The 20,297-nt window shown below is 42.1% G+C and overlaps 1 protein-coding gene across 2 annotated transcripts in view; it reads left to right on the top strand.

Annotated features, from left to right (window-relative positions):
* The window catches only part of ankrd13b (ankyrin repeat domain 13B), a 352,153-nt gene that overhangs the window by 236,282 nt on the left and 95,574 nt on the right, over positions 1-20,297 (top strand). The window lies entirely within an intron of this gene.

Genomic DNA, 20,297 nt, shown 5'->3' with positions numbered 1-20,297 from the left:
AAGACAAAAAGAAATATTATGGATATGTGCAGACCAATAATAAAACGGAAAACTTGGAAGTTCCGAACCACCCAAATGATTGGGTCTTTGTAGAAAAACTTCATGAACTCTGGGCGTTTTCTAATTCTAAATAAAGGAAGAAATTAATTTGTCTGTTGCAACAAAAAAATACTTAATGTGGATAAACAGTGCAATGCACTGAAATAAGCATAGGAATTTTGGCAAAATATTCACCTTTACAGAATTTATGTGACCAACTAAAGAAAGGGATAAGCTAGATCAACGCATTAAGTCCTGCTTGGTACATTCTAACAAAGGGTCAAAGTTGAGCTTAAAACGGTCTCCAAGGGATCGAGTAATTAAAATTCCTAGATATTTAAAACTGTTTACTGAGACCTTGAAAGGGAGGGAAGAAAGGTGGTAATTAGAGTTAATAGGAAAAATTTCATTCCTTTGCGAACTAATTTTAAAACCTGAAATATGACCAAATCGCTCAAGAATAGAGAAAATATGTGGGAGAGGTGAGGCTGGATCAGAGATGTAAAGAAGCAGGTCATCGGCATATAGGGAAAGTTTCTGCTCGACTCCACCCGGTAAAACACCCTGTATATCTTCACAGGTCCGCAGTGAAATTGCCGGGGACTCAATAGCAATAGCAAAACGTAGCAGGGTAAGGGGACAGCCCTGCCTGGTACCTCGATGGAGGTCAAAGAGTTTAGAGTGGATATTATTTGTATGTACTGAAGTAACCATTGAGGAATACAATAGTTTTATCTACTTTATAAAATAGTGTCCAAATCCAAATTTTTGAAGAGTGAAGAAAAGTTAGTCCCATTTCATTCTATCAAAAGCCTTTTCTGCATCCATAGTTATCAGAACCTCAGGGAGAGGAGTAGTTGAATGCACATAAATAATATTGAAAAGATACCTTAAATTAGAGAAGGATTGCCTGCCCTGTATGAAACCTGCCTGGTCGGGAGAGATAATAGATGGAAGGACAGGTTCAAGACGGTGGGCTAAGGCTTTAGCTAGTATCTTGACACCCGCATTTAAAAGGGAAATAGGGTGGTATGAACTGCAATGCAGAGGATCCTTATCCCTCTTTAAAAGAATAGACAAAGATGAGGATGGAGCATTTTAAAGAAAAACCATTCTGAAGACAGAGACAGTAATAATGGAGAAAGTTGGGATGGGAATTTTTTATAAAATTCTATTGGAAATCCATCCGGTCCTGGTGCCTTATTACTTTGCATGGATTTAATCGCCTTTAGTATTTCATCTTGGGAAAGGAGTGCTTCTAACACATGCATAGAGTCAGACATTAGAGATGGGATGTCAATGTTATCGAAAAAAAGGTGAAATAAACCAGGATCTGAAAAGGAGTCTGAGATATAAAGAGTGGAATAGGCTCTATTTGTGAAGAAATGAATTTATTTAACTCTGGGACTGCCAGAAGAAGATAATCAAGGCACCATAGTGGACAACAAACAGGTTGATCATGGAATCGTATTGCTAAAATTAAGGGAGCATGATCAGAGATCACAAAACTATTGTTTGTGCAAGGTTGAATAAATGGGAGCAGCCTCTTGTCAAGGAAAAGTAGTCAAAACGTGAACAAGAGAAAAAAAGGAATAGCCTTGCTGATGGGTGTAGAAAATGCCATGAGTCTGCCAATCCGTGTGTATCCAGAAAAGAGCTGATGGCTGACACTGATTTTGATATTGGAACAGATTTTGGGGATGAGTGATCTAAACTTGGGTTAAGAACACAGTTAAAGTCTCCTCCAAGAAGTAAACGATATGAGTCTAAATTAGGAATGGAAAATAAGCTTGAAATGAAATGGTTGATCATCCCAGTTGGGTGCATATGCATTAACTAGGATCAATGGACAGTTAAAAAATCTGCCTTGTCCTATAACATAGCGGCTATTAGGGTCAGCTATAACCTGAGAGTGAACAAAGGGAATGCCTTTATGGATTAGAATTGCCGCACCTCTCAGTTTACTATGAAAATGAGAATGAAACCTCTGCCCAGCCCAATCCTTCCGCATTGGAAAGTGGTCAGATGTCCGAAAGTGAGTTTCCTGTAGGAAGGCAATGCCCACTTTCAAATTATGTAAATGAGAGAGAACTTCATTTCTTTTAACTGGATGATTTAGGCCTTTCACATTCCAGGTGATAAAATGGATTGGACAACCACCCTGTGAGGCTTTAACATTAGTGGACATTATGATAATAAAAGCGTATCAAAGCATATGGCCTCCATATGTTAACCTTTTTGTACCAGCGCTCATCTACCTGAAGAATGTTAAAAACTGACCAAAAGGAAAGTATATATTTATATTTGAAAAGGAGCAAGAAAAAGAGAAGAAAAGGGAGAAAAAAATAGAAGAGGAGAAGGAAAGAAAAGTTTATATCACCTCCCCAAACTAGGTGAATGCTACCCCTCACAGCTAGTCTACTATTCAAACCTATCTTACCCGTGTGTCTTGAAAAGACAGCCCACATTGAAGCATTATACAATCAAATATCCCAAATAAAAGCATTGTGAAGCTCAGCACATGCTAAACAAGGTTCAGAATCTGTCCAGAAGCAACAGTTTTGTAATACAGTACTCAACAAGAGAGGGAGATTATAGAGAGAGATTCAACTCTCAAAGAGTTCAATTGCATATGTGGTAAAAGGTAAAAAATAAACACCCACTGGGTTTATGTAAAACTTCCCACGATTAGTGCAGTTTGGACGTAAGATACAAAGAGATTGATATGAGCAACACAACTTATTGTGTAACAGAACCATCAGGCATAGTTACCTAATTAAGCATCAAGCACCGTTTTGTCCTGAGTGAAGTTACGATATGACTTATTAAGAGAAGATACAATTGTGTCCTTGATAAAGGCTGAAGTTTCTTGTGGCGTGTTGAAAATCTAATTCACTCTGCTGAAAGTAACACGCAGGCCAGCAGGGTGGAGAAGGCCATCCTTAAGCCTGGCTTCACGAAGTTGGACTTTAACAGATTTGTATTCTCCATGATGCCAGGCTAGACCCACGCTGAGGTCAGGGTAGATGAAGATCTTGCTTCCACAAAAGAACAGTTGATCGTTTTCTCTAGACAGATGCATAATTTGCTCTTTCACTCTATAGTGATGCATTCTTAGTCGTATCAGCCTTGGGGGTTTGTCATGCTGTGGCCACAACACCAAAGAACAATGGGCTCGATTCACTGCCGGCGGCGAATCGAAACTCTCCTTGACGAAAACCTCCAAAAGAAGTGCTTCAGTAAAAATTTCCCTGTTCCGCACCCTCAGGCACCGAGAGAATCCTTAAAATTTTTGTCTTCTGCTGCGATTCTCCAGGTCACCTACCTTCACCAATAATTTAGTGCTTTGGGCTTCCAGGTGGGTGCAGAGGGGTTCCCGAGCCGCAATTCTGTCACCCGAGTCAGTAGCTGATTGTTCCACGTCGCCCAGCCTATGATTGAAGGAGGTGACAGAGGCTTGTAGAACAGCAACTGAGCTCCAAACGGAGTCCAGCAAATTCAGTGAGAATAGTGCTCTGTAAGTCAGTAATTGAGGTGACAGAATTAAAATTCAGCACAGGAAACCCGCCATGTTGTTACCAGTTGTAATATCAGACACGGCAGCTGATAAAGCACCAGGCCCGGTTTCATTCTGATTGCGTTTGTCTCTGGGTTTAGACATTTCAAATGTATGTTGAGCATCAGAGTAAACCCCAAAACACTGACAGTCAAAAAGCTGAAACTTTTAACCCAATATCAGGAATTTTTACAGGGATAAATGACAGAAATCATGGGAGTGGTCTTCAGCCATGCCTTGCTCCATTCCCGTCATGTGACCTCCCTCCATATAGCATCGTTAACATCATAAAATGTCCCAAGGTGTTACACGGGAGCATTATAAAATAACGTTTGAGACTGAGCCGCATAAGGAGAATTCGGACTCCAAAAACTTGGACAAAGAGTTAGTTTTTAAGGAGTGTTTTAAAGGAGGAAAGTGAGTTAGAGAGGCGGAGATGTATAGGGAAAGTACTCCAGAGATTGGGGCATAGGCAACTGATTACATGGCCACCAATGGTGAAGCAATTAAAATCAGGGATGCACAAGAAGCCAGAATTAGAGGAACGCAAATATCTCGAAGGGTTATGAGGCTGGAGGAGATAACAGTGATAGGGAGCGGCGAGGGATTTGAAAACAAGGATGAGAATTTTAAAATCTAGATATTGCATGACTGGGAGCCAATGTAGGACAGCGAGAAGAAGGTTGAAAGGGAAACAGAAGTTGCTGCGAGTTAAGATACGGGCACAAGGATTTTGGATGACCACAAGTTTACAGAGGGCAGAATGTGGGAGACCGGGCAGGATAGGTCCTGGAGGACAACAGAGGTAACAGTGCAGGAGCAGTGAGCCATTGCAAGTAATTCCCTGGCTATGATTAGATAGATAAGAATGGAACCAGGTGAGAAGTGTCTCACTCAGTTGGACAACAGTGGAGAGGCGTTGGAGGAGGATGTTGTGGTCAACAGTGTCAAAGGCAGGTCGAGAAGGATGAGGAGGAACTATTTACCTTTGTTACAGTTACATAGGATGTAATTTGTGACATTGATTGTTTCACTATGGAGGGATAGAATAATGATTGGAGGGATTTAAACATAGACTTCCGAGAAAGATAGGAATGGATTTGGGAGATGACAGCATGTTCAAGGACTTTGGAGAGGAAAGGGAGGTTGAAGATGGGATGATAGTTTGCAAGGATGTGGAATCAGAAAAGTCATTTGGTGCAGAAGCCGAGGGAGGAAAGCAGTGAAGATATCTCGGTGGTAAACTTTTTATTGTACTTGGGAGGAACGGTGCAGAACGATGATTTTGAAAGAGAGGCGAGAGGGGTGGAATGAGGTGAGATGCTCAAAGGAGGAGAAACTGCCAGAGGAGTAGCAGGTCAGGTCAAGTTGTCATTTGGAGATAAATGCCAAAAGAGCACTGCAACAGTTTTGGTGAGGCAAGTGGTGGGAGATATAGTCGTCTTGGACCTTAGAGAAGCTGCAGAGGAAATTTATTAGAATGGGATCAGGATGAAAGACTTCAATTATGCGGGGATACTTGAGAAAAGGGAATCATTCTTTTTAGCTCAATGAAGGGGTGATTTGATGGGTTATGTGAAGTGGAGATTTGATAGAGATGTTCAAAATCTTAAAGGTTTTTGATAAAGTAAATAAAGAGAAGTTGTTTCCAATGGCATAAGGGCTGGTGTCATGTTATTATAATGATATAATACCTTGGGCTTATTTACTGCACAAGACACATGGCATCAATCACTCATACAGGACTGGGTAAACACATTGTGAGTTCATTTATTAAGTCTAGGCACATGAGAACAGAAATACACAGGTATAAAGCTTGAAGATATCAGTACTGTGTGTGTGTGCTCTGCTCAAGTCAAAAGTGAAACTAAGACTGGATCATGTGGCACATTTCCCTTCTAGTGATGTCATGCTGCTATCCCTTAAAGGCATATTACAACAATTGGTAAGAGGACACAGATTTAAGATAATTGATAAACGAACCAGAGGTGAAATGAAGAAAAAAATGTTTAGACAGTGAATTGTTCAGAACTGGAATGCATTGCCTGAAAGAATGGTGAAAACAGATTCAATAATAGCTTTTGAAATGGAATTGGATAAAAACAACAACATATATTTTGTAGTGCCTTTGTTTTAATAAAATGTGCCAAGACACGTCGCAGGAGCATTATTGAACAAAATTTGACATTGAACCAAATAGAGAGATATTACTGCAGATGACCCAAGGCTTGGTCAAAGAGGTAGGTTTCAAGGAGCATCTTAAAGGAGGAGTCTGAGGTTGAGAGGTGGAGAAGTTTAGGGAGAGAATTCCAGAGCTTTGAGCCTTGGCAGCTGAAGGCACGGTCACCAATGATAGAGTGATTAAAATCATGGATGCTCAAGAGGCCAGAATTAGAGGACTGCAGATATCTTGGACTGGAGGAGATTACACGTATGGGGCAGAATCATCTGGTTGGCGTGTGGGTGGCGGAGCCCACACGCCAACGCTTAAAATGTCGCACGCTGACGTCGCACGAGTGTCCCGATGTCAGCACGCGGCATCGCGATATTTCGGTCGGCGGGCGCACTCAGCAGCGGGATGCGCGCCCGCCATTAATTAAAGGCCTCGTTAAGGCCCTTAACTTGCCAACCGTCGACGATTTTGAGGGGCCCGTGCGAACTTCGGCTTGGCGCATGGGCCCAATGGGCAGGCGGGTAGGAGATTTTTTTACAAACCTCATCCAGTGGCGGGATGAGGTTTGATAGCGGGTTTTAAAAACATTTAATAAAGTTTTTGTTTATTTGATTAACATGCCCCATCTCGTGTGACATTTTCACATGAGGGGGACATGTTAATGAATTTTTTATTGTTCTATTTTTTATATTTGCCAGCCTTTCAGCGATCTCCCTGAGGCAGCACTTAGCCTCAGGGAGATGTGCGCTCTTTCGTGCACATGTGCGAAAGAACGCACTCTGGTAGTTGGGGAATCCCATAGGGCGGCCTGTTGGATGGGCCTTAATTGGCCCGCACACTTAAAATGGCGGCGGGGCCCGTTTCGGCGGCGGCGATCGGCTGCCTGCCCGCCCACCGCTGAGTCGGCCGGGCCCGCCCGCCCATCAAGGGCAAAATTCTGCCCATAGGGTGGGTCAAGGCCTTGGAGGAATTTGAAAGCAAGGATGGGAAGGTAAAAATTGAGCAGTTACTTAACTGGGAGCCCATGTAAATCAGCAAGCACAGGGGTGATGGGTGAATGGGACTTGGTGTGAGTTTGGACATGGGCAGCAGAGTTTTGGATGAATTCAAATTTACAGAGGGTAGAATGTGGGAGACCAGCCAGGAGTGTTTTGGAAAAATCGTGTATCGATGTAACAAAGGCATGGATGAGGATTTCAGCAACAAGTGACCTGAGGCTGGGGCAATAGGCAGTCATGGTGATTGTCAGGAAACTATCGTATTTTTCCTAATATTATCGTGTAATATTTTAAAGCAGGCTTACACATGTGTGTGGGTGTATGGTTCTATGCCTGGGCTAATTTAATTAAAATAGAGATGATTAGACTGCAAGGTTTAAATTATCAAAGAAATAAGGCGTAAAACAAGCATTTGAAATGGAGATGACTAAAGCTGGGGTGAGGTCGGCAGTTAGGTGTGAATGAAATTTGCATTTTTAGATAAGTGGAGAAGTGTTTGATTTTCAAAGGGACATGGAGAATGTTTACAACTGACAAGATGAATAAGGCAAGGTTATTACCTTAATTTTTCCCAGAAGTGCTGGCCATAATGAGAACATGAAAGATTTTTATGTTCTGGGAAAAGTAACTTCTAAAGACAAGTTGAAACCATGGGATTTACATATCAAAAAGGGAGAAATATATTTAAAGAAGGATGGAACGCTGTGTGAGGGGTGGCTATGCGAGATATTGAAAGGTGTGTGAAACAGACTTGGGGAAAAGCCACCCTGCAGAAGTTTGCTGTTCCAGTGACCAAAGTTGTGTTAAAAGCCTTTGGAAGTCCATTGTCCAGTGGGTGCTTATGGTAAAATTGCTGGATGACAATAAATTTGGAAACAATTTGGACTGTTGCCTTAAAGTGGGTAGTTGGGAGGCTGTTTAAGTAGAAATCCTGGGAACAAGTTATAACTGTGTAACTGTAATCCTGTGTGTGTTTAAGTTTTTTCTTCTTTTGTTAATAAATGTTTTAATTTAATCTTTAAAATCTCTAAAGGTGGTAGTGGTGGACTCATTACTTCTGACTTCAGTGCACAAGCCTTCTCGTAATAAATACAAATTGCAAAATCGTTGTGATAGCTTGGCCAAGTTTCCCTTGTGGATTTGGTCAGCTTGGCAAATACCACTTGCCATATCATAACAGATGGCAGTTGGAAACTCATCTTGGGGACAAATGTGACACCAGTGTTGTGAACAGCCTAGTTCAGCCTCAGGTGGTTGCTAGAGAGAGGGATGGACTCAGTGGTTAGGGACTGAAGTGTGTGCTGGGGGCTGCATCTTGAACTACTTGAAAAGGAAACCAAAATTGCTGGGCTCTGGGGAAAGAGCAAGGGAGCTGGACAACAATTTAAAGACTGTGCCTAGGCAACAATGAGTCAAATGCCTCCCTTCCATGCTGCATCACTCTACAATCCTACTTCCAGAAAAAATGAACTCTAAAGCTTGCTCACAGTATTGTTACAAAGATCCATCTTATTTTTCAATTACTAATGAAGTATAATGCAAAATGGAATACCAAACAAAGACCCTTCCACATCGCCTGAGGCTGCCAGCACTCTTGGACACTCTTGACTTTCTTTAAATCGTATCTCTTGCTATGGATGAACTTTGCAGCAGCAAAAATTATTTGGAAGCTTTGAGGTTTCACCCATTTATTCAGCTGCACTCACAGATGTCTCACACGTCAGTCTGCATCTTGCACCTACAATCAAGAGGAAACAGACGCATATTTGAAAGGATTTTAGATGGAATCTGTTTAATCTTATCCCTCCAATACACAAGGGTAAGCTTTATGCAGCCGAATTCGGGCCTCACACACAGTTGGCAAGGGATTGCGAAATCGCAACATGGGAATGTTGCAAATTTAACCCCATAGAGTTTGCAGGATTGTAGGAAAGGTGTAGAGGAAGAAGTCGTTTAGCCAACTTTCATTCACATCTCAAGAGAAAACTGAGTCTGTGATCATAGCATTTACTCCTCACCTCTACCCTGAAGTCCGTGTACTGCTCAGTCTTTGTTTGAAGAGGAACTCCCTGCTATCGGACCTACATTTGGCCTTTGGCAGTTTGAATCTTTGACCTGCTGTCATGACAATGCTCTGAATTTGCCTTTTTAAACATGCTTTACCATCTTACTTGCCTCTACCAGGTCTTTTTTTAGACATTTCCTTTTGAGGTACAGGTTTTTCCTGTTTTTTCTGTAACTGATACGTGGGGTCATTAATCTGAATAGAGGTTGATTCCTTTACTAACAGCTCTAGACTAATAGGCATCTACAGCATAGAAGGAGGCCATTCAGTCCATCGTGTCCGCTTGGGTCAACAAAGATCTGACTGCACTAATCCCATTTTCCAGCGCTTGGCCCATAGCCCTGGAGGCAACGATAACGCAAGTGAATATCTAAATACTTCTTAAATGTTATGAGGGTTTCTGACTCAATCACCCTTTCAGGCAGTGAGTTCTAGGCTCCCACAACCCTCTGGGTGAAAAAATTTCTCCTCAACTCGTCTCTTAGCCTTCTACCCCTTACCTTAAATCTATGCCCCCTGGTTATTGAGCCCTCTACTAATGGAAAAAGTGCATTCCTATCTACCCTATCTATGCCCCTCGTAATCTTATACACCTCTATCAGATCCCATCTCAACTTTTGTTGCTCCAAGAAAAACAACCCCAGCCTACCCAATCTTTCCTCATAGTTCAGACCCTCCAGCCCAGGCAGCATCCTGGTAAATCTCCTATGCACCCTCTCCAGTGCAATCACATCCTTCCTATAACGTGGTGACCAGAACGGCACACAGTACTCCAATTGTGGCCTAACCAGCGTTTTATACAGTTCCATCATAACCTCCCTGCTCTTGTATTCTACGCCTCAGCTAATAAAGGCAAGTATCCCATATGCCTTCTTAACCACATTATCCACCTGCCCTGCTACCTTCAGGGATCTATGGATATGCACATCAAGGTCCCTCTGATCTATAGTACTTTCGTACTTTCCAGGGTCCTACCATTTTCAGTGTAATCCCATGCCTTGTTAGCTCTCCCCAAGTGCATAATCTCACACTTTTCCGGGTTGAATTACATTTGCCACTGTTCTGCCCACCTGACCAGTCCTTTGATATCCTCCTGCAGTTTACAGCTATCCTCCTTACTATTTACCACCCCAGCAATTTTCATGTCATCTGCGAGCTTCTTGATCATACGCCCTACATTTTAGTCCAAATAATTTATGTACACCACAAACAGCAAGGGCCCCAGCATCGAGCCCTGTGGAACCCCACTGGAAATAGGCTTTCTGTCACAGAAACATCCCTTTACCATCACACTCTGCTTCCTGCCTCTCAGCCAATTTTGGACTACTTCATTAACATTGCTACAAACCTGTTACAGCTCAGGGCAATAATATTGTTGTGGACAAAACAGAAACAGAATTTTATCCAGATCTCAATGTATTCAGTAATTTAAGATAAATTGAGAATTTAGTGCTGTCAAATAAATTACAACATTGTGAGCACCTGTAAGAATATGGTCAGGTTTATTTGGCAGTGCAAATTTTATAAATTACAGTATAAATAATTGGGTCATTAGAAAGAATAAGTTGTAAATTTCTAACAAGTAAAGCAGTTTTTAAGAGCACTGGAGATTAATACAAAGCATTTTTTACCAGACGGTTTCTATTATTTTTAATTTCTCTTTTACCAATAGTTAATTGATGTATTTCAGTGTGGTCTTGAGTGGAAGATTCTAATTTGAATATAAAACAACATCATTAAACCATCACTAAATACTCTGCACCATTACAGGACCATTCTGATTCTGCTGCACATTGTAATGAAAGCATTTTTTATATGAGTAAATAAAACCCATGTCTAATTGTTCAGCAGTGAACTAGAGAGAGAGAGCTGCCAATAATGATCACCTTTGGGACTCATCTTATTTTAAGACTGAATCGCTTTCATATCGTATGGATAGTGAGCACAACGTTAAGTACTTATACTCAACCACACTGCTATAACCATGGCAAAGGATGTAAGTGTGTGTAGGTGGATCGAGTGAAGCTGTTTCACTTCTGCTGCTAGCCATCCAGTGGAGCTACCCATGGGTGTAATTATGATTGTTTTGTGCATTTACAGAAATGCACGCTACATATGCATGGCACGTCTGTGTGGGGGTCCAATTATTTAACTTTCAGTTTTTCCTCCAATCTGTATTGAAAAGGTTATTTCTGGGGTGGTACCACTGCAGCTGCTGCCAGGACCCAATCGGCTAGTCACCATGCAAGAGCTGAAACATGAGTTGTTAATAAGCTTTTTGGCAGCGAACGGCGTCACAGACAAGTTGTTTCTTGATGTCCATACACGAACACTCTCCCGCAGAGGTCACTGAAGAGCAATCAGCCAGGCTGATTTTCATTTCTCCTTAGCTCAGAGGTGCTGAAGCTAATTGTAGCTACTGTATCAGGGGAAATCAGTTAAGTCAGCACAGGGAGGGAATTAAACCAGGGGACCTTTGATATGCATGACCCCAATGTTATGACGCTAAACCCACGTTGTGACCTCTCTGAATGAGATTACCAATTCATCTCCATGAAGGGACAGTTCAATTTAGGTGCTGAGTGCTTGTGCCTTCTAGAAAATGACTCAGACTGGCTAAAATCCCATAAATGGAATACAATGCTGCGTTTATGTTTGATATGAATCAGGGTGGCTATACTCCTCATGAGATGGGTACATGAATTGAAGAATCAGGTTAGTACAGTACATGAGTAATTTGAAACAGGCATTTGGTAAGTGAAGTTTGCTTGGGACAAAAGGTGGCTTTGGGTTTATAGTTTCCAAAGCTCTTCATCACAGGAGCTTTTCCTCAGGTCATAACCAGATCTGCTGTGGACTCATCGATAGAGACTGATTGCTAACATTAGTCAACTACTCCATTATTGTTGTAGCAAGTGGGGAGATGGTGGTGTAATAGTAAAATCACTGGGCCAGTAACCCAGAGGCCCAGGCAATGCTCTGGGAACATGGCTTCAAATCCCACCAAGGCAGCTGGTGGAGTTTAAATTCAATCAATAAATCTGGAATATAAAGTTAGCCTTAAACATGATGGTTGTAAAAACCCATCAGGTTCACTAATGCCCTTTAGAGAAAGAAACCTGCCGTCCTTACCCAGTCTGGCCTACCTGTAACTCTGGACCCACAGCTATTTGGTTGGCTCTTAACTGCCCTGTGAAATGGCTTGGCAGGCCATTCAGTTCAAGGGCAGTTAGGGATGGCAGTAAATGCCAGCCTTGCCAGAGATGCCCACATCCATGGAAGGAAAAAATGTAGCCACCAAGATGGTAGAAGGCAAGCTGGATGGTCCTTGGCCTTTTCTCACCAAGCAATTCCTGCGATCCTATAACTCTATCTTCAACTCGCACTTCTGTCCAGCAAGGTTCTGCTAAAGACTTCACTAAAATCTGCCCTGATATTGCTATCCTGTGAAATATAGGGTTGCACTTTTGCTCTGGGGGTGGGAAACAGGTGTTGGGTCTGTTTCCAGATCCCAACCCTCCCCTGGGGGTGGTGGGGGGGTGGGGGGTGGGGGGGTGGGGGGGAACACTCGTTCCTCAGAATTTTGACTGAGATGCCCCCTTGATTGGCATGGAAACAGGTTCACTGTCCAATTAATGGTGGGCAATGGGCTCTCGAAATGGAGGGCCTTCTGGCTTGAGAAGATCAGCAGGCTGGAAAGAAAGCTAAGTAACTGAGAGGGCACTTTGTCATGCCCAGTAAAGACATCATACTCCTAACTTTTGAGTTACAGATTTTATTCAATGTGAACGTATTGAAATTGACTTTAAATTTAGACAATGTGCTGCAAAGATGGTTTCCAAAGTTCAGGTCAACTTTTGTGGTTTCTAGATGGACAAGGATTAACTCATGTCCAAAAATGCTTCTGGAAAGTCATTAAAATGTAAATGTCCATAGGTGGAAGACCCTCCTTTGAAAAGACGTTTAAAATGTGTGACCACTTGTGAATTTATACCTCCTGCGCACTGTCTGGGTATTTTCCGATACTCAAATTCAGTGGTCCCCCAGACTCAGTGACTGCAAGCTTGAAACATAACAAAGAGAAGTGTGAAGAAACCAGTTCATCACAAGCAGGTGTGAACTGCCGCCATTCATTGCCCACTGTGTAGCAATGGCTGCTAACTTTGAATCATTTGTGTGGACCACAGAAGTAGCAATCACGTAGTCACATGATCTAAACTGACTTCAGATAAAAAAACTTTGTTCCTCCAAGAATCAACCAGTCAGTCTGGAAACCAACAGGACAAGAGGGACCATACCTTCAGCAAGAAGAACAGAACCCTGCCTAAACAACCAGTCAGTACAGACAGTGAGAGGGGGCAAATTTGTCCACACCTGCAAGGATTCATCTCTACAGAAACTTGGCCACAACTTCATCTGGAAACCCAGAGATTTCCAACTTCCATTCATCTCCAAAGAACCACGAGAGAGAACCCATCCAGGCCTGGAATGTATGCATCTTAAAAGGACTATTTTGAACATGTGATTTGTTTCTTGTTATTCTATTAACAGCCTAAATGCATGCCTCGTCTCTAGTATGCACCTGTACCTGTATACGCATGTCTGTGTGCTTGAGGGAGTGTATGTTTTCATGGCATTTACCTTTCGGGATATTGTGTGAATAAATGTTTATTTTTTTCTTCTGACTTAAAATTACCTGAAAGCCCGTCTTGTGTCTGTTATTAAAAGTCACGATACTCAAAAGATTTAAAACACACCCTCTAAAATACATATCTTGTTGCGGACAACCAACCGGTGAGGAGAAAGGGGAAAAGTTATCATACCATCTCTCGGCCGTCTATGACACCTTCAACACGGAGGCATTCTCCCTCACCAATCGCAATAAAAAGTGGCCAAAGTCCTTGAATTGTTTTACAATTTGTTTTAAGAGAAGTTGTCAGTGCTGGAACCATAACAAATTTGGCCACCATTGCTGTATGTGCACGGAAGGGGAAAATGGTTGACACCCACCTATAGATTAGCATGTCCTGTAATAGTATTGTTAGTCAGCTCTGATTTAGCCCAGTCCACTGAATTCAAAGCATTTGGCTACTCAGAATACTTTGCCCAACAACTGGAACATTTTTTAACACATCCCCTCCTTAAATCAATATTTAATTACAATTCTTTGTTAACTGAATGTCAAAGTTCCTCCTTTCCTAAAATACGTCAAAACTACTGTTTGATCCGCCATTGACTAGCATTAGCCGGTTTTGGATACATTCAAGGACAAGGATTGAAGGAACTATTCCCCTAACACACGCCCGATTTAAGAATGCTGTAAAATCTATGCTCCATCTTAGCTTTTCGCCAATGTTACATTGTACTGAAATAAAAACAGAAAGCGCTGGAAAAGCTCAGCAAGTCTGGCAGCATCTGGGAAGCAATTAAGAGTCAATACGGACTCAAAACGTTAACTCTGTTTCTCTCTCCACAGATGCTGCCAGACCTGCTGAGTTTTTCCAGCATTTTCTGTTTCTATTTCAGATTTCCAGCATGCGCAGTATTTTGCTTTTATTACATTAATAATATAATTTAATGATAGTCTTTAATGATAAAGACTACAGGCTCCATGTTCAAGATTTTCACTGTTTTCTCCTGCTCCTCCCTATCTCCTCTCCTGAAACTGTTGACTCCTCACTGAGTTAGTTTCATCGGCACTTATTGCCCTCTACTACCATACCCTTGTGATCATTATCCATGTGTTAGCTTTCACAGTTAGTGTCAGGAGGCTATTTAACCATGGGGGCATTACTGCTGAGCATGATCCCTTCATTATCCAACTTCCATCAGGGGTCTCTTCCCTTCTTTGTTCCTAATCCACTGACATTGAGTTTAACTATAGTAACTCTCCCACTGGCCCACCTAGATAAGGTAACTCAATACAGACTGATGTTTGAACCTGGCATCAATACCTTGGAAACCTGGGATCAGTTACTGAGGATAAATTCACTGAATCATTGAGGAAGTTGGTAAACTTTTAATACATTAATCTTATTGAATTCAGGCTGCTTAGAGGATTTTAAAATGCAATTAATGAGGCATGTACAGTATTAAATATGAAAATTGAACATCTTTCTTCAGAGTCCTTGAAAGATGGAGATGCCAGATTTTATTTCTTTATGTTACATTTATATGCCAAATTATATTTTGGTGTAAGCAAATCTAATTATATAGCCCATTTTAAGAAAAATATCAAATAGCTGGGAATATGGTGTAAGTTTAGAACATATGGAATAGGTTTGGATTGTTTCATCTCAGGGTAGTGCCCTCGGCCCAACCATTTTCAGTTGCTTCATCAATGATCATCCTTCCATCATAAGGTCAGAAGTGGGATGTTTACTGATGATCGCACAATGTTCAGCACCATTTGCGACTCCTCAGATACTGAAGCAGTTCATGTACAAATGCAGCAAGACCTGGACAATATCTAGGCTTGGACTGACAATTGGCAAATAACATTCGTCCCACACAAGTGCCAGGCAAAGACCATCTACAACAAAAGAGAAACTAACCATCGCCCCTGACATTCAATAGTATTACCATCACTGAATCCCCACTATCAAGAGCCTGGGGGTTACCATTGACCTGAAACTGAACTGGACAAGCCATATAAATACTGTGGCTACAAGAGCAGGTCAGAAGCTAGGAATTCTGTGGCGAGTAACTCACTTTCTGACTCCCCAAAGCCTGCCCACCATCTACAAGGCACAAGTCAGGAGTATGATGGAATACTCTCCACTTGCCTGGATGAGTTCAGCTCCTACAACATTCAAGAAGCTTGACACCATCCAGGACAAAGCAGCCCACTTAATTGGCACTCCACCCACAAATATTCACTCCCTCCACCGCCAACGCAGCAGAGTGTGCCACCTACAAGACGCACTGCGGGAACTCAACAAGCCTCCATCGACAGCACCTTCTAAACCCATGACCACTACCATCTGGATGGACAAGGGCAGCAGACACATGGGAACACCACCACCTGGAAGTTCCCCTCCAAGTCAGTTACCATCCTGACTTGGGAATATATCGGCCGTTCCTTCACTGTCGCTGGGTCAAAATCCTGGAACTCCCTCCCTAACAGCATTGTGGGTGTGCCTACACTATATGGACAATAGCGGTTCAAGGAGGCAGCTCATCACCACCTTCTCAAGGGCAACTAGGGATAGGCAGTAAATGCTGGCCCAGCCAGTGACGCCCACATCCAATGAATGAAAAAAAAAGAACAGGATAAGTTTAGGAATCCGTGGTGCCAACAATGAGTCTTTTGAATTATCAGCATAAATTTGGGCACATACTGCCCACAATATTCAGCCCTGTGGTCAAACACTATGAGTAATATGTGCCTGAATTCTTGAATTACAATGCTGACAGACAAGGCTCTCTGCAACTACTGTAGCTGCAACTACTATGAACTTAGCAAAGATTGCAAACAGAGGAAAATAAAAGGTGGATTCGGAAAACTACATCCCCTTTCATTTTCATCTGTTTGTAATCTTTGCTAAGGTCATAGCTTCCACAGGCATTTGTAGAGCTGTTCAGTTGTTGCTAATGGATACAGGTAAAGCCAATGGAAATATGAATAGGTTGGGATGTAGGCAGCCTATTCTTACATGATCACGCAAAAGTCATGATTTACCCCATGGAATTTTACTGCAGTATTTGTGATAAGCTTCTAAAATTGTTCCTTATAGAGTCACGGAGTCATGACAGCACAGAGGAAGGCCACTCAGCCCATCAAGTCCATGTCAGCTCTCTGTGGAGCAATCCACTAGGCCCACTCAGCCCCCCACCCTCCCCTGCCAACCCCCACCCAACCCCTCTACCATCGTAGCCCCACAAGTTTATTTCCCTCAATTACCTATCCAATTTCCTTTCGAAATCATTAACGATTTTGCTAAACATACAACAGAAATTCAGCCTCTTGGTAAAGATTGCCAGTGCAAGAAATGCCTCGATCACTGTCCCAAAAACATGCCATAATATCACTCTCAGAAGAAAGCCCCTTTCAACACCAGTGTGATTTCTTACATGTGCCCTTGGCACCACTTTAGGTCCCCTTAGTGCTAAATCATGGGCTGGTGTTGTGCTATAGATTCATGCACAGGCATGCCGAGCCCACAGGAAAGAGGAGACAAATCAAACCCACTCAACATCCAATTCTTCAAAGAACACATCCAGCAGTGTAATTGTTTTGTTTGCATATACTATAGTTATGCAAACCATTGTGATGAAGGATAATGCTTATAATTTCTGGGTAGATTGTGCCCAAACAATAGCTATCCTACTGCTAAAAGGATCTGTTCAGTGATGGAGTATGCATTCCACGTCAGGCCATTACCAGGAATATTGGAAATTCCAACAGCATCATTTTAGGAGATAAAACTGGGAGACAGATTGCAAATCAAATGAAATCTGATGACTGAATAACTTTTCATGCAGAAACAGGTTACATTACTTTTCACAGAATCAGTGAAACAAACAGAATATATGCAACAGTTGCAGAGCAGCCACATTATACATCTAAATGATTTCAATAGGAACTAGCGTTAGAAGTCTTTTATTTTCCAATTAAGAATAACCCTGTCTGTTTCTCATCCCCAACTTTCTAAAGTCACGGAGACCAAACTCCGGGTCAAATAATTCCTGTTTTCCATCTCTGGGCATTCAGCCTGGAACATTTCAAAGCCTGGTTATGTTATATTACTTTGTTCTCAATTCTTGCACCTCTTATGACCTAATATTGAAATGCTAAAGGTTTAAACTGACAAGAAACTCATTTTTTAATGAAGCAAGCTATGTTAAATTATAACAGCAAAGTCACCTTTTGACCTAACTCGTTATTTTTTTTCTCTCTGTTCTTTCATGGGTTGTGGGTGTCATTGGCAAGGCCAGCATTTGGTTCCCATCCCAAATTGCTCTTGAACTGAGTGGCTTGTTAAGCCATTTCAAGGGCAGCTAAGAGACAACCACATTACTGTGGGTCTGGAATCACATGTAAGCCAGACCAGGTAAGGATGGCAAATTTCCTTCTCTAAAGGACATTAGTGAACCAGGTGGGTTTTTACAACAATTAATGATGTCTGTCGTTGGGATGTGAGACTAGCTTTATATTTCAGATTTTTAAAAATTAATTGAATTTAAATTCCACCAGCTGCCATGGTGGGATTTGAACCCATGTTCCCCAGAGCATTAACCATTAGCATTACCACTTCACCGCCATCTTCCCTTTACAACCAGCTCCGCCACCCCCACCCCCACCCCCACCCCCACCTTCCTCCCCCCCAACAATTCTGCAGCAGAGTTGAGTGTTGAGTGAGTACAGCTGAGGTGACATTAATATATCAATTGGATATTGGCTGTGCAATAATGTGTGATCATATTTAGGCAATGTAGGAAGTGCTGGAGGACCTGACTCTATATGTAGGGACACTTTTCAACTTTCTATTATGCTGCAAAATCAATTATAATCAAACTTAATTTTACATTCCAAAGCTTCATTACTTGTGGATCTTTAATTTCAGATTTTTGCAGCTAAATGAAGAAAGCATGGCAGGCTTGACATTCCTGCTATTTTTCTCACATTAAATTGCTTATAACTTACAGGGTTGTAATTACCTCTCACATTGTCACAGCCGTTCATAGTAATGTTCAAAAATCCAATCGTGCCTGTAATCTAAAAACCATTTACATTTCAAGGTCCAGATATGTAGATATTCCAATAATGTTTTGTTCGATAACGTTCAGTGTTTGCAATAAACGTTGACAGGACTGCAAGCATTGCTTTACTTTTACACAGTGAGGACCACTTAACATCTGTCTGCTGGAGTTCTGAATCAAGCATGTGGTTTTCAGTGCGGATATGAGCTGCGATCCTGTGCTAACAGTGGGAAGAAACTCTCGCTGTCACGAGTAGGGGACGGAGAATCAGGGCTCCGGTGTTGTAGTCCTATCACTGATTACACTGGGACCTATAGAACCAACATCTACTGAAGTGAAATGATTTCGAACAAATCTTCTGACATAAAAATGCTAATACTCAATATGTACCTAGAAGTACCACCATGCAAGGTTTAATCAGATTTGATATAGATAAATAGGTAGCTGGCAGTAATTCATTTGATTAGGTCTGATGATGACCTTTAATCTCTGACCTTTTGGGGAGCATGTGGGGGTAGAAGAGGGCAGATAAAGAGTCAAGAGCCAAGTGAGTGAGAATGGACCAAGGATACAGGTGTTAAGCAGGTGGCTCAAAGTGATAGAGTGTAGGAGCAGTGATGGGAGTGAGAGGATTGTAGAAAGGGAGAAGGCAGTAGGTAAGTAAAAGGGTGGGGACCAAAATAGGAGTCAGTGGTTGAAGGAAGGTGCATATGATTAAGGGAGGAGATAGGAAGGGAGCCACTGAGGACCATCCCCCCTCCCCGCTTCCCCTCCCCTCCCCCCACACCAAACTTCCACCTCAGTGCGGCCTGCAGACATTGGTGGCTTCTTTCCCCACCATGCCACATCACTCCCTCATCACCCTTCAGAAAGGAGAGAAGATGGGAAAAAGAGAGAGACAGAAAAGTGAAGAATGACAAATAGAAAAAAAAAGGAAGGGGCAGAAAGAGAGGATGAGGCACAAAGAGAAAACCAGCAACACAAAATACACCACCGCACCGAATTACTACCAGGTCATGAAGACAAAAATCAATCACACTATCTGCAATCACATATGTTCAGATGTCACACTCCCAAGTATTACATTTCAAATGATTCACTTTGTGAGCAAGCCACTGAGAACCACATGTTAGATGCAAAATGATCGGTTTCTGAACTTCAGCCTGAAAACTGACCAGATATTCGAAATAACAGTTTTCCAACAAATTACACTTCTATTTACCTGAGCCTGTGCTTACTTAACAGCAGTGAAAAGGAAATATTAGGTCAAATGACCAAAAGCTTTGTCAAAGAGGCAGGTTTTAAGAAGTGTCTTAAAGGGGGAAAGTGAGGTAGATAGGTGGAGAAGTGTAGAGAGGGAATTCCATAGCTTAGGGCCCAGGCAACTGAAGGCATGGCCAACAATGGGAGAGCGATTAAAATTAGGGATGCGCGAAAGGCTAGAATTAGAGGAACACAGAGATCCCAGAGGTTGTGGTGCTGGAGGACATTACAGAGGAAAGGCAGGAAATGGCCAATGAGGGATTTGTAAATAAGGTTGAGAATTTTAAAATCAAGACGTTGCTTTACTGAGAGCCAATGTAGGTCAGTGAGGTGATAGGTGAATGGGATTTAAGACATGGGCATGACCTGTAGTTTACAAAGGATAGACTGTGGGAGACCAGCCAGGAGGGTGTCAGAAAAGCTGAGCCCTTAAAAAAGGCATGAATGAGATCTAAGACCTATTAGTGTCGACGACATGAGATGCCTGCAAAATAATAGGAT

Source organism: Cetorhinus maximus, chromosome 9 (genome assembly GCF_964194155.1).
Source record: "Cetorhinus maximus chromosome 9, sCetMax3.hap1.1, whole genome shotgun sequence".
In the NCBI taxonomy this organism is placed as follows: domain Eukaryota; kingdom Metazoa; phylum Chordata; class Chondrichthyes; order Lamniformes; family Cetorhinidae; genus Cetorhinus; species Cetorhinus maximus.
The sequence above is the reverse complement of the archived record's forward strand: the minus strand, read 5'-3'. Positions and strand labels throughout refer to the sequence as shown.